Source organism: Mixophyes fleayi (genome assembly GCF_038048845.1).
Source record: "Mixophyes fleayi isolate aMixFle1 chromosome 4 unlocalized genomic scaffold, aMixFle1.hap1 SUPER_4_unloc_3, whole genome shotgun sequence".
NCBI classification, from domain to species: domain Eukaryota; kingdom Metazoa; phylum Chordata; class Amphibia; order Anura; family Limnodynastidae; genus Mixophyes; species Mixophyes fleayi.
In genome coordinates this window covers 436,484-452,094 of record NW_027445889.1, presented here as the reverse complement: position 1 = coordinate 452,094, position 15,611 = coordinate 436,484, and the positions used below count along the sequence as shown (strand labels likewise).

The 15,611-nt window shown below is 42.4% G+C and overlaps 3 non-coding genes across 3 annotated transcripts; all 3 read left to right on the top strand.

Annotated features, from left to right (window-relative positions):
* Positions 1 to 867: 867 nt before the first annotated feature.
* On the top strand, positions 868 to 940 carry TRNAV-AAC (transfer RNA valine (anticodon AAC)). Its single transcript has one exon. It is a non-coding gene; the product is annotated as a tRNA-Val (tRNA).
* A 5,830-nt stretch (positions 941 to 6,770) lies between these two features.
* TRNAV-AAC (transfer RNA valine (anticodon AAC)) lies at positions 6,771 to 6,843 on the top strand. Its single transcript has one exon. It is a non-coding gene; the product is annotated as a tRNA-Val (tRNA).
* An 8,408-nt stretch (positions 6,844 to 15,251) lies between these two features.
* On the top strand, positions 15,252 to 15,324 carry TRNAV-AAC (transfer RNA valine (anticodon AAC)). Its single transcript has one exon. It is a non-coding gene; the product is annotated as a tRNA-Val (tRNA).
* The last annotated feature ends 287 nt before the right edge of the window (positions 15,325 to 15,611 follow it).

The window sequence follows — 15,611 nt, the reverse complement described above, 5'->3', positions numbered from 1 at the left end:
GTTCAACGTTATGTGCATACAGTGAAGCGGCCTCGTTAGCACAGTAGTTAGCGCGTCAGTCTCATAATCAACACTTCCTCACCACTGTCTTTCTATGTTGTCAAACCAGCCATATTGCTATGAGACAACTTAGAGGTTGCACTGACAGCCAAAGGCTCCAATGAGTGGGCAAGAACTGATTCATATTTCTATTTCCCTCCTAGTCACTCAATGGGAGTGCTGTGTTCAAAATGTGTAAGTGTCTGTGCACTTCCGCATATAGTGATGGGAAATAGCTAGTTGTCTGTAGTGTCAACTATGGGTGTTCAGGTTGAGATCAGATCTTCCTTAACACCAATTCATCAATAGTAAATTTGATCTTGTAACTATACTAGGTCTACAACAGAATAATAAAAGAGTAAAACTTAAATGAAACAAAAAACAAATGAAAAGATCAAAAAATTATGAAAACGAAATACGACAATATTCCCTGTCCTTCTCCCCAGCATGAGGAAACCACTTTAATCACTGTGAGACACATACAAAAATGTCTGAATATCACACAGAATGAACGACACCCCATAATTTAGGAAATTATACCAGAATTCAATCATACTACACCTATGTGGTATAATGAGACACAAGGTGGGAAAGGACTATCTCTTGATTCTGCTTTTACTAAGTGACCAACCATCCAAGATGGACCCCTAATGAAGTACTAGGAAATGGGGACCCTGGAAACCTCCATGTGTGTAGGATAACACCCTCAGACAGTCAGTGTAAATAATCAAATCCTTTTATCAATTTGATTCCAGATACAGATCATTAAATGTCAGTAAGGATCCCTCTTTATTACAGTTGCAGAGGTCAACAAAGCTCACAGCTGGTGTTTCTGTAGTGTAGTGGTTATCACATTTGCCTAACACGCGAAACGTCCCCGGTTCAAAACCGGGCAGAAACAAGCGTTAGATCTCCTTTTATATAGGACATGTGAGATGTAAAATTGATATAACATCTTGTAAATAGTTGTATCAACAGGAACTTTTAATGTCATTGCAACATCATCTACCTATCCACCTTCTTATATGATTTAATAATCATTTCCATACGCCTCCTGTATATCTTAGCAATAGCTCCTGTAGGGCACCTAACCTCTCTATGTCTTTCAGGAACAAGTCACAGGGATGATGTCAATGAGGTTTCAGGGAGACATAGAAAGGGGATGCGACCATTGCATCCCAGCTTCTTTATTGAATGGTGTGCGGAAGCCATTTATCTGCCAGGAACCACTCATCATTGTTCTTGGTCATGACACAGAGATCTGTGACTTGCCGTAACTCCCTGCCTAAAATTGAACAAGACATTACTGTTACATCCTGTAGCGGGAAGGGGTTAATTTTATTAGTTAACCATAGAGCAGCAGCAAAACATAACTATGAATTACAAAACATCTTCTTTTAAATTAGTTAATAGTGAAGATAGAATTGAAGAACATTGTTCAACGTTATGTGCATACAGTGAAGCGGCCTCGTTAGCACAGTAGGTAGCGCGTCAGTCTCATAATCAACACTTCCTCACCACTGTCTTTCTATGTTGTCAAACCAGCCATATTGCTATGAGACGACGTAGAGGTTGCACTGACAGCCAAAGGCTCCAATGAGTGGGCAAGAACTGATTCATATGGCTATTTCCCTCCTAGTCACTCAATGGGAGTGCTGTGTTCAAAATGTGTAAGTGTCTGTGCACTTCCGCATATAGTGATGGGAGATAGCTAGTTGACTGTAGTGTCAACTATGGGTGTTCAGGTTGAGATCAGATCTTCCTTAACACCAATACATCAATAGTAAATTTGATCTTGTAACTATACTAGGTCTACAACGGAATAATAAAAGAGTAAAACTTAAATGAAACAAAAAATAAATATAAAGATCAAAAAATTATAAAAACGAAATACGACAATATTCCCTGTCCTTCTCCCCAGCGTGAGAAAGCCACTTTTAATCACTGTGAGACACATACAAAAATGTCTGAATGTCACACAGAATGAACGGCACCCCATAATTTAGGAAATTATACCAGAATTTAATCATACTACACCTATGTGGTATAATGAGACACAAGGTGGGAAAGGACTATCTCTGGATTCTGATTTTACTAAGTGACCAACCATCCAAGATGGACCTCTAATGAAGTACTAGGAAATGGGGACCCTGGATACCTCAATGCGTGTAGGATAACACCCTCAGACAGTCAGTGTAAATAATCAAATCCTTTTATCAATTTGAGTCCAGATACAGATCATTAAATGTCAGTAAGGATCCCTCTCTATTACAGTGGCAGAGGTCAACAAAGCTCACAGCTGGTGTTTCTGTAGTGTAGTGGTTATCACATTCGCCTAACACGCAAAATGTCCCCAGTTCGAAACCGGGCAGAAACAAGCGTTAGATCTCGTTTTATATAGGACATGTGAGATGTAAAATTGATATAACATCTTGTAAATAGTTGTATCAACAGGAACTTTTAATGTCATTGCAACACCATCTACCTATCCACCTTCATATATGATTTAACAATCATTTCCATACGCCTCCTGTATATCTTAGCAATAGCTCCTGTCGGGCACCTTACCTCTCTATGTCTTTCAGGAACAAGTCAAAGGGATGATGTCAATGAGGTTTCAGGGACACATAGAAAGGGGATGCGACCATTGCATCCCAGCTTCTTTATTGAATGGTGTGCGGAAGCCATTTTTCTGCTAGGAACCACTCATCATTGTTCTTGGTCATGACACAGGGATCTGTGACTTGCCGTAACTCCCTGCCTAAAATTGAACAAGACATTACCGTTACATCCTGTAGCGGGAAGGGGTTAATTTTATTAGTTAACCATAGAGCAGCAGCAAAACATAACTATGAATTACAAAACATCTTCTTATAAATTAGTTAATAGTGAAGATAGAATTGAAGAACATTGTTCAACGTTATGTGCATACAGTGAAGCGGCCTCGTTAGCATAGTAGGTAGCGCGTCAGTCTCATAATCAACACTTCCTCACCACTGTCTTTCTATGTTGTCAAACCAGCCATATTGCTATGAGACGACTTAGAGGTTGCACTGACAGCCAAAGGCTCCAATGAGTGGGCAAGAACTGATTCATATGGCTATTTCCCTCCTAGTCACTCAATGGGAGTGCTGTGTTCAAAATGTGTAAGTGTCTGTGCACTTCCGCATATAGTGATGGGAGATAGCTAGTTGACTGTAGTGTCAACTATGGGTGTTCAGGTTGAGATCAGATCTTCCTTAACACCAATACATCAATAGTAAATTTGATCTTGTAACTATACTAGGTCTACAACGGAATAATAAAAGAGAAAAACTTAAATGAAACAAAAAACAAATGAAAAGATCAAAAAATTATGAAAACGAAATACGACAATATTCCCTGTCCTTCTCCCCAGCGTGAGGAAACCACTTTAATCACTGTGAGACACATACAAAAATGTCTGAATGTCACACAGAATGAACGGCACCCCATAATTTAGGAAATTATACTAGAATTCAATCATACTACACCTATGTGGTATAATGAGACACAAGGTGGGAAAGGACTATCTCTGGATTCTGATTTTACTAAGTGACCAACCATCCAAGATGGACCCCTAATGAAGTACTAGGAAATGGGGACCCTGGATACCTCGATGTGTGTAGGATAACACCCTCAGACAGTCAGTGTAAATAATCAAATCCTTTTATCAATTTGAGTCCAGATACAGATCATTAAATGTCAGTAAGGATCCCTCTCTATTACAGTGGCAGAGGTCACCAAAGCTCACAGCTGGTGTTTCTGTAGTGTAGTGGTTATCACATTTACCTAACACGCGAAAGGTCCCCGTTTCAAAACCGGGCAGAAACAAGCGTTAGATCTCCTTTTATATAGGACATGTGAGATGTAAAATTGATATAACATCTTGTAAATAGTTGTATCAACAGGAACTTTTAATGTCATTACAACACCATCTACCTATCCACCTTCATATATGATTTAACAATCATTTCCATACGCCTCCTGTATATCTTAGCAATAGCTCCTGTCGGGCACCTAACCTCTCTATGTCTTTCAGGAACAAGTCACAGGGATGATGTCAATGAGGTTTCAGGGAGACATAGAAAGGGGATGCGACCAGTGCATCCAAGCTTCTTTATTGAATGGTGTGCGGAAGCCATTTATCTGCCAGGAACCACTCATCATTGTTCTTGGTCATGACACAGGGATCTGTGACTTGCCGTAACTCCATGCCTAAAATTGAACAAGACATTACCGTTACTTCCTGTAGCGGGAAGGGGTTAATTTTATTAGTTAACCATAGAGCAGCAGCAAAACATAACTATGAATTATAAAACATCTTTTTATAAATTAGTTAATAGTGAAGATAGAAATGAAGAACATAGTTCATTGTTATGTGCATACAGTGAAGCGGCCTCGTTAGCACAGTAGGTAGCGCGTCAGTCTCATAATCAACACTTCCTCACCACTGTCTTTCTATGTTGTCAAACCAGCCATATTGCTATGAAACGACGTAGAGGTTGCACTGACAGCCAAAGGCTCCAATGAGTGGGCAAGAACTGATTCATATGGCTATTTCCCTCCTAGTCACTCAATGGGAGTGCTGTGTTCAAAATGTGTAAGTGTCTGTGCACTTTCGCATATAGTGATGGGAGATAGCTAGTTGACTGTAGTGTCAACTATGGGTGTTCAGGTTGAGATCAGATCTTCCTTAACACCAATACATCAATAGTAAATTTGATCTTGTAACTATACTAGGTCTACAACGGAATAATAAAAGAGTAAAACTTAAATGAAACAAAAAATAAATATAAAGATCAAAAAATTATAAAAACGAAATACGACAATATTCCCTGTCCTTCTCCCCAGCGTGAGAAAGCCACTTTTAATCACTGTGAGACACATACAAAAATGTCTGAATGTCACACAGAATGAACGGCACCCCATAATTTAGGAAATTATACCAGAATTCAATCATACTACACCTATGTGGTATAATGAGACACAAGGTGGGAAAGGACTATCTCTGGATTCTGATTTTACTAAGTGACCAACCATCCAAGATGGACACCTAATGAAGTACTAGGAAATGGGGACCCCGGATTGCTCGATGTGTGTAGGATAACACCCTCAGACAGTCAGTGTAAATAATCAAATCCTTTTATCAATTTGAGTCCAGATACAGATCATTAAATGTCAGTAAGGATCCCTCTCTATTACAGTGGCAGAGGTCACCAAAAGCTCACAGCTGGTGTTTCTGTAGTGTAGTGGTTATCACATTTACCTAACATGCGAAAGGTCCCAGGTTTGAAACCGGGCAGAAACAAGCGTTAGATCTCCTTTTATATAGGACATGTGAGATGTAAAATTGATATAACATCTTGTAAATAGTTGTATCAACAGGAACTTTTAATGTTATTGCAACACCATCTACCTATCCACCTTCATATATGATTTAACAATCATTTCCATACGCCTCCTGTATATCTTAGCAATAGCTCCTGTAGGGCACCTAACCTCTCTATGTCTTTCAGGAACAAGTCACAGGGATGATGTCAATGAGGTTTCAGGGAGACATAGAAAGGGGATGCGACCATTGCATCCCAGCTTCTTTATTGAATGGTGTGCAGAAGCCATTTATCTGCCAGGAACCACTCATCATTGTTATTGGTCATGACACAGGGATCTGTGACTTGCCGTAACTCCCTGCCTAAAATTGAACAAGACATTACCGTTACATCCTGTAGCGGGAAGGGGTTAATTTTATTAGATAACCATAGAGCAGCAGCAAAACATAACTATGAATTACAAAACATCTTCTTATAAATTAGTTAATAGTGAAGATAGAATTGAAGAACATTGTTCAACGTTATGTGCATACAGTGAAGCGGCCTCGTTAGCACAGTAGGTAGCACGTCAGTCTCATAATCAACACTTCCTCACCACTGTCTTTCTATGTTGTCAAACCAGCCATATTGCTATGAGACGACTTAGAATTTGCACTGACAGCCAAAGGCTCCAATGAGTGAGCAAGAACTGATTCATATGGCTATTTCCCTCCTAGTCACTCAATGGGAGTGCTGTGTTCAAAATGTGTAAGTGTCTGTGCACTTCCGCATATAGTGATGGGAGATAGCTAATTGACTGTAGTTTCAACTATGGGTGATCAGGTTGAGATCAGATCTTCCTTAACACCAATACATCAATAGTAAGTTTGATCTTGTAACTATACTAGGTCTACAACGGAATAATAAAAGAGTAAAACTTAAATGAAATAAAAAACAAATGAAAAGATCAAAAAATTATGAAAACGAAAAACAACAATATTCCCTGTCTTTCTCCCCAGCGTGAGGAAACCACTTTAATCACTGTGAGACACATACACAAATGTCTGAATGTCACACAGAATGAACGGCACCCCATAATTTAGGAAATTATACCAGAATTCAATCATACTACACCTATGTGGTATAATGAGACACAAGGTCGGAAAGGACTATCTCTGGATTCTGATTTTACTAAGTTACCAACCATCCAAGATGGACCCCTAATGAAGTACTAGGAAATAGGGACCCTGGATACCTCGATGTGTGTAGGATAACACCCTCAGACAGTCAGTGTAAATAATCAAATCCTTTTATCAATTTGAGTCCAGATACAGATCATTAAATGTCAGTAAGGATCCCTCTCTATTACAGTGGCAGAGGTCAGCAAAGCTTGCAGCTGGTGTTTCTGTAGTGTAGTGGTTATCACATTTGCCTAACACGCGAAAGGTCCCCGGGTCGAAACCGGGCAGAAACAAGCATTAGATCTCCTTTTATATAGGACATGTGAGATGTAAAATTGATATAACATCTTGTAAATAGTTGTATCAACAGGAACTTTTAATGTCATTGCTACACCATCTACCTATCCACCTTCATATATGATTTAACAATCATTTCCAATACGCCTCCTGTATATCTTAGCAATAGCTCCTGTCGGGCACCTAACCTCTGTCAGGCACCGCTCGGCGGCCGCCCGCCCGTTTGCACAGAGCGTCTAGGCAACGGGACGCTGCATGAAGATAGCGCTACGGCGCTAAAGGATGACTAGCGCTACGGGGCTGGAGCTATGACAGCACTACTAGTGCTGAGGGCATTGGCTAGCAGCACTATTTAAGTCCCTCTGACCCCACCTCCTGTGCCAGAGTTTCAGGTCCTTTCCTGTCCTCCAGCGTTCCAGTGTTCCTGTGATTATCTGTTTCCTGACCCTCGCCTTCCTCCAGTTTATTGCCGTTTGCCTGTGACCATTGTGACCCGGATTGCCTTGACTACCCCTTTTGGATCTCCCTTTTGTACTTCGCTGTCAGAATGTTATCGACCCGGCTTGAGCTGAAATGGAACAACGAGGCGCTGGTCGCAACTTTTTGGCAAGGTCTAATCGACCGTATTAAGGACGAACTAATTTCTCGGGATCTTCCCTCTGATCTTGATACCCTAATTGCGCTATGTATTAAAGTAGACCTACGTTATCAAGAACGCACCCAGGAACGTCCTGTCTCTAAGCGGGTGGTTCCTCGTCTGGCTCCTCAATTTGAAAACCCAGTTTTGCCTATGGATGAACCCATGCAAGTAGGACGTTCCCGTTTATCCCCAGAAGAAAGAGAGAGGCGCTTCAGGCAGCGTCTCTGCCTTTACTTTGGCGATTCCGGGCATGTTCTCAAGGTCTGTCCTAAGAGACCGGGAAACCCGTCCTCCTAAACGTTAGCAGGGAGGCCGGTTTAGGAGTATCCACAGTTGCTCCCTACTCAAAAAACACCCCTGAGCTTCTTATGGCAGTCACCCTGAGCACCCCTAGAGGTCCCTTCTCCACCACGGCCTTTGTGGATTCCGGCTCCTCCGGGAACTTCATTTCTGCCACTCTCATTGCTGGGCTTCAAATTCCAACTCTCCCCTTGCCTCAATCATTATCATTAACGGCAGTGGATGGGAACCGTGTCAGCAGTGGCTCCATCTCCTTCATCACCTCACCTATTCGGTTAATGGTAGTGTTATGTGCGTATTGTCGCTAACCAATAACGATTGTCGAACCTCGATTTGTGTTTCCAAAGCACAAATATTTATTCGCAAATAAGTATAATAATATGCTCAAGCGAAGTAATAGTAAATACAGCCGTTACTTATCGCAGGCGCTCTGGATCCAGTGCAGTCATTCAATCCTGAAGTCTGGGGACAAGATGTCTGCACTCTGGATCACAAGCTGCTGCTTATATACACAATCAAATACAGTAATACAATGAAGATGGTATGGCTTGCATCTATTGGTCCGGGTCTCAGGAATGTCCAAGGGGTCGTCAATCATTGGCTGGTTCATCCTAAGGAATCCAAAGGAGGGGGTCATCTCTGCAGGGGGTATGCTCTGCTCTTCCCGCCAGAATTCCTTAGCCTTAAGTAGTTCATAATTCCCTATCATTCATAACTTGCGTATGCACTCTGCGATTCCCTCGCAGAGCGCACCAAACAGTAGGATATGTAACAAGGTTCATTATGATACCACTCATGATGTTATTCCTTTAACCCGTTCTGTGTATTTCACTAATATGCATGTAACTCTGATATAACATATAAATACTACTATATTTCGACATAACTGACTATGTGTTGCAACTACCAATAATGTGTACTATTTTATAAGTATGCGTGTTTGTGCGAATGTATGGTAAAAGACCAATTACTGTTGCTGCCACGTGTAGTGGATGCGTACGCCCTTTCACGCCGTAGCGTGCCCTTGTACGTCGATGCGTACCGTACGCATCTTTTCAAACAAAGACAACCAAGTTTGCTAGACTTTAATTGAAATGACTTTATCCAATTTACTGACTTCGACAGTAGGAGCCCTCCATAGCGAGATGATTCAGTTGTTGGTGTTGCCAAAATCCATCAATCCCATTATCTTGGGGCTTCCATGGCTATGAAGACACTCTCCGCAGATGGATTGGGATCGAGCTCAGGTTACTCGTTGGGGTACAGAATGTCATCATAGATGTCTACCTAGTGTTCTGCCTCCTGGTTCCCAAGTTGTTGCTCAGTCCACGGTTACGGAAGTTAGCCTTCCAGCTGCATACACTGACTTCCAAGATGTATTCAGTAAAACTGAGGCCGAGTTATTACCTCCCCATTGGCCCTGGGATTGTTCCATCACCTTGCTTCCCGATCAACCTATACCCAAGGGGCGAACTTATCCCCTTTCTCGCCCAGAGACCTTGGCAATGTCCCAATATATCAAGGAGAATCTGGAACGTGGTTTTATTCGCAAGTCTACCTCTCCTGCTGGGGCTGGATTCTTCTTTGTCAAGAAAAAAGATGGGTCTCTGCGCCCATGCATTGACTATAGACCCCTGAATCGTATTACCATCAAGAATCGGTACCCGTTACCTCTTATCTCCGATCTATTTGACAGAATCAGCGGGGCTCAAGTGTTTACTAAATTAGACCTACGAGGGTCCTACAACCTCATTCGTATAAAGAAGGGTGACGAGTGGAAGACCGCCTTCAATACGAGGGATGGTCATTTTGAATACCTGGTAATGCAATTCGGTCTTTGCAATGCCCCTGCCATCTTCCAGAATTTCGTTAATGACATCTTTCAAGATCTGTTGTACACCTCCGTAGTCGTTTATCTAGACGACATTCTAGTGTTTTCTAAAGACTTGAGTTCTCATCAAGAACAAGTGAGGGAGGTCTTACGAAGACTGCGCAAATATCATCTCTATTGCAAATTGGAAAAATGTGTTTTTGAAGTTCTCCAAGTGTCCTTCCTTGGGTTTATTGTGTCCGGCTCTGGGTTACAGATGGATCCCACCAAGGTGTCATCCATCTTGAATTGGCCTCAACCGCAGGGTCTTAAAAGTATCCAAAGATTCATTGGATTCGCCAATTATTATCGACAGTTCATCCAAGATTTCTCTTCCATTATTGCTCCAATTACAGCTTTAACTAGGAGATCTGCCAATCCAAAGATATGGTCTCCAGAAGCTGTTTCTGCCTTTACTACTCTGAAGAAAGCCTTTTCCTCGGCCTCTGTTCTCTCTCAGCCGGATCAACAGCGACCTTTCTTTGTGGAGGTAGATGCCTCTTCAATAGGCATTGGAGCCGTGTTATTCCAAAAGACACCTTCAGGTACCCATTCTCCATGCGGGTTCTTCTCCAGACGATTTCTTCCCAACGAGATTAATTATGGAATCGGAGACAAGGAGCTTCTCGCTATTAAAGCAGCTTTGGAGGAATGGCGACACTTATTAGAGGGAGCCCTATTTCCGGTTACCATCTTTACAGATCACCGAAATTTGATATTCATTCGGGAAGCTCGCTGTCTGAATCCTCGGCAGGCCCGCTGGGCATCATTCTTTGCTAGCTTCAACATGATTCTTACCTTCTGTCCAGGTGCTAAGAATGGGCGGGCAGACGCTCTATCTCGTTCTTTTGATGATACAGACCGCCTGAATCCATCGATTCCTCATTGCATTATTGACCCTTCGAACATCATTGCTATTACCAATACTGTGAAGGATGCTCCGCCCACAGGACGATCATTTGTGGAACCACAATTACGACTCAAGGTATTGCGTTGGGCCCATTCGTCCTGTATCGCGGGTCACGCTGGCATAAAGAAGACCACATTCCTTCTCTGTCGTCGTTTCTGGTGGCCTACCATACGTGCTGATATACGGGACTTTATTGCAGCATGTACCATTTGTGCCCAACACAAAACTTCCAGGAAGGTTCCTGCTGGGTTGCTCCAACCCCTGCCTACGCCTGATGCTCCCTGGGAGAGTATAGCCATGGATTTTATTACTGACCTTCCCTGCAGTTCTGGATTTAATACCATCCGGGTTGTCATTGACCAATTTTCTAAAATGGTGCATTTCATTCCTCTTTCAGGTCTACCTTCGGCCAGTCACTTAGCCGACACATTTATCAAGGAGATCTTCAGACTTCATGGTTGCCCTAAGGAAATTATCTCTGGCTTTCTGTAAAAAACTGGGTACGGAGTTAAAATTCTCATCGGGATATCACCCCCAGACCAATGGTCAGACCGAGCGGATCAACCAGGATTTAGAGACTTTTCTCCATTGCTTTACCGCTGATAATCAAAGCAGATGGTCACAATTCCTTCCCTGGGCAGAATTCTCACACAATCACCATGTCCATGAATCTACCGGGTTTTCTCCATTCTTTATTGTGACCGGGATGCATCCTATTATCCCAGATCCATTTCCAAATTCTTCCTCCTCTATTTCAGCGGTGGAGTCACTCTATCGAGAATTCTCTCTCATTTGGGCCACAACCAAAGCAGCTCTGCAAAAAGCATCACAGCACCATAAGACCTTTGCAGATCGCCACCGAAGAGCTACTCCCCTATTGAAGGTAGGGGATCAAGTATGGCTTTCCACTAAAGATTTAAAACTCAAAGTACCATCTATGAAAATGGCTCCACATTTTATTGGTTCTTACATCATCTCACAAGTTATTAATCCTGTGTGTGTTAAACTAAAGCTACCGGCTTCTTTACGATGTCATAATACTTTTCATGTGTCCCTACTCCGGCCATTGGTGCTTAACAGGTTCTTTGTACCTCCATCTCGACCTCCTCCTGTTCAAACCTCCTCTGGAACAGAGTTTGAGATCAGCCGGATTTTGGATGTCCGCATTCGCTACGGGCAACAACAGTTCCTTGTGCACTGGAAGGGATTTGGTACGAAATAAAGATCTTGGGTGGATAAACCGGACCTTCACGCTCCTCAGTTACTCAAGAGATTCCTCCAAACAAGGGGAGAAGGAGGAGGGCATACTGTCAGGCACCGCTCGGCGGCCGCCCGCCCGTCCGCACAGAGCGTCTGGTTGCCTAGCAACCAGACGCGTCACTTCCCCTTCCGCCCGGCCGGCCAGCTACAGACCTGGAAGCGTTCCCGTTGCTAGGCAACGGGACGCTGCATGAAGATAGCGCTACGGCGCTAAAGGATGACTAGCGCTACGGCGCTGGAGCTATGACAGCACTACTAGTCCTGAGGGCATTGGCTAGCAGCACTATTTAAGTCCCTCTGACCCCACCTCCTGTGCCAGAGTTTAAGGTCCTTTCCTGTCCTCCAGCGTTCCAGTGTTCCTGTGATTATCTGTTTCCTGACCCTTGCCTTCCTCCAGTTTAATGCCGTTTGCCTGTGACCATTGTGACCCGGATTGCCTTGACTACCCCTTTTGGATCTCCCTTTTGTACTTCGCTGTCAGAACGTTATCGACCCGGCTTGATTCACTACCCGTTCGGATTCTCCTTGTGTACCTGCATTGCCCGCACCGTTGCCGAACCTGCCTGTCTGACATTCCTCTCGTGATTCGCTATCTGACTCGTGGAAGGACCGCGACCTGCGTGTTTCCTGCAGCTAAGTCCATACCTCCTCGCGGGGGTCCCTGGTGAACACGTTAGACTCCGCACCTTCCTCCGAGTAGTGCCAACGATAGCAGGTACACTATACTAGTCGTGACAACCTCTCTATGTCTTTCAGGAACAAGTCACAGGGATGATGTCAATGAGGTTTCAGGGAGACATAGAAAGGGGATGCGACCATTGCATCCCAGCTTTTTTATTGAATGGTGTGCGGAAGCCATTTATCTGCCAGGAACCACTCATCATTGTTCTTGGTCATGACACAGGGATCTGTGACTTGCCGTAACTCCCTGCCTAAAATTGAACAAGACATTACCGTTACATCCTGTAGCGGGAAGGGGTTAATTTTATTAGTTAACCATAGAGCAGCAGCAAAACATAACTATGAATAACAAAACATCTTCTTATAAATTAGTTAATAGTGAAGATAGAATTGAAGAACATTGTTCAACGTTTTGTGCATACAGTGAAGCGGCCTCGTTAGCACAGTAGGTAGCGCGTCAGTCTCATAATCAACACTTCCTCACCACTGTCTTTCTATGTTGTCAATCCAGCCATATTGCTATGAGATGACTTAAAGGTTGCACTGACAGCCAAAGGCTCCAATGAGTGGGCAAGAACTGATTCATATGGCTATTTCCCTCCTAGTCACTCAATGGGAGTGCTGTGTTCAAAATGTGTAAGTGTCTGTGCACTTCCGCATATAGTGATGGGAGATAGCTAGTTGACTGTAGTGTCAACTATGGGTGTTCAGGTTGAGATCAGATCTTCCTTAACACCAATACATCAATAGTAAATTTGATCTTGTAACTATACTAGGTCTACAACGGAATAATAAAAGAGTAAAACTTAAATGTAAGAAAAAACAAATGAAAAGATCAAAAAATTATGAAAACGAAATACGACAATATTCCCTGTGTTTCTGCACAGCGTGAGGAAACCACTTTAATCACTAAGAGACACATACAAAAATGTCTGAATGTCACACAGAATGAACGGCACCCCATAATTTAGGAAATTATACCAGAATTCAATCATACTACACCTATCTGGTATAATGAGACACAAGGTGGGAAAGGACTATCTCTGGATTCTGATTTTACTAAGTGACCAACCATCCAAGATGGACCACTAATGAAGTACTAGGAAATAGGGACCCTGGATACCTCGATGTGTGTAGGATAACACCCTCAGACAGTCAGTGTAAATAATCAAATCCTTTTATCAATTTGAGTCCAGATACAGATCATAAAATGTCAGTAAGGATCCCTCTCTATTACAGTGGCAGAGGTCAAGAAAGCTTCCAGCTGGTGGTTCTTTAGTGTAGTGGTTATCACATTCGCCTAACACGCGAAAGGTCCCGGGGTCGAAACCGGGCAGAAACAAGCGTTAGATCTCCTTTTATATAGGACATGTGAGATGTAAAATTGATATAACATCTTGTAAATAGTTGTATCAACAGGAACTTTAAATGTCATTGCTACACCATCGACCTATCCACCTTCATATATGATTTAACAATCATTTCCATACGCCTCCTGTATATCTTAGCAATAGCTCCTGTCGGGCACCTAACCTCTCTATGTCTTTCAGGAACAAGTCACAGGGATGATGTCAATGAGGTTTCAGGGAGACATAGAAAGGGGATGCGACCATTGCATCCCAGCTTTTTTATTGAATGGTGTGCGGAAGCCATTTATCTGCCAGGAACCACTCATCATTGTTCTTGGTCATGACACAGGGATCTGTGACTTGCCGTAACTCCCTGCCTAAAATTGAACAAGACATTACCGTTACATCCTGTAGCGGGAAGGGGTTAATTTTATTAGTTAACCATAGAGCAGCAGCAAAACATAACTATGAATAACAAAACATCTTCTTATAAATTAGTTAATAGTGAAGATAGAATTTAAGAACATTGTTCAACGTTTTGTGCATACAGTGAAGCGGCCTCGTTAGCACAGTAGGTAGCGCGTCAGTCTCATAATCAACACTTCCTCTCCACTGTCTTTCTATGTTGTCAAACCAGCCATATTGCTATGAGACGACGTAGAGGTTGCACGACAGCCAAAGGCTCCAATGAGTGGGCAAGAACTGATTCATATGGCTATTTCCCTCCTAGTCACTCAATGGGAGTGCTGTGTTCAAAATGTGTAAGTGTCTGTGCACTTCCGCATATAGTGATGGGAGATAGCTAGTTGACTGTAGTGTCAACTATGGATGTTCAGGTTGAGATCAGATCTTCCTTAACACCAATACATCAATAGTAAATTTGATCTTGTAACTATACTAGGTCTACATTGGAATAATAAAAGAGTAAAACTTAAATGAAACAAAAAACAAATGAAAAGATCAAAAAAATATGAAAACGAAATACGACAATATTCCCTGTGTTTCTGCACAGCATGAGGAAACCACTTTAATCACTAAGAGACACATACAAAAATGTCTGAATGTCACACAGAATGAACGGCACCCCATAATTTAGGAAATTATACCAGAATTCAATCATACTACACCTATGTGGTATAATGAGACACAAGGTGGGAAAGGACTATCTCTGGATTCTGATTTTACCAAGTGACCAACCATCCAAGATGGACCCCTTATGAAGTACTAGGAAATGGGGACCCTGGATACCTCGATGTGTGTAGGATAACACCCTCAGACAGTCACTGTAAATAATCAAATCCTTTTATCAACTTGAGTCCAGATACAGATCATTAAATGTCAGTAAGGATCCCTCTCTATTACAGTGGCAGAGGTCAACAAAGCTCACAGCTGGTGTTTCTGTAGTGTAGTGGTTATCACAATCGCCTAACACGCGAAAGGTCCCCGGTTCAAAACCGGGCAGAAACAAACATTAGATCTCCTTTTATATAGGACATGTGAGATGTAAAATTGATATAACATCTTGTAAATAGTTGTATCAACAGGAACTTTTAATGTCATTGCAACACCATCTACCTATCCAACTTCATATATGATTTAACAATCATTTCCATACGCCTCCTGTATATCTTAGCAATAGCTCCTGTCAGGCACCTAACCTCTCTATGTCTTTCAGGAACAAGTCACAGGGATGATGTCAATGAGGTTTCAGGGAGACATAGAAAGGGGATGCGACCATTGCATCCCAGCTTCTT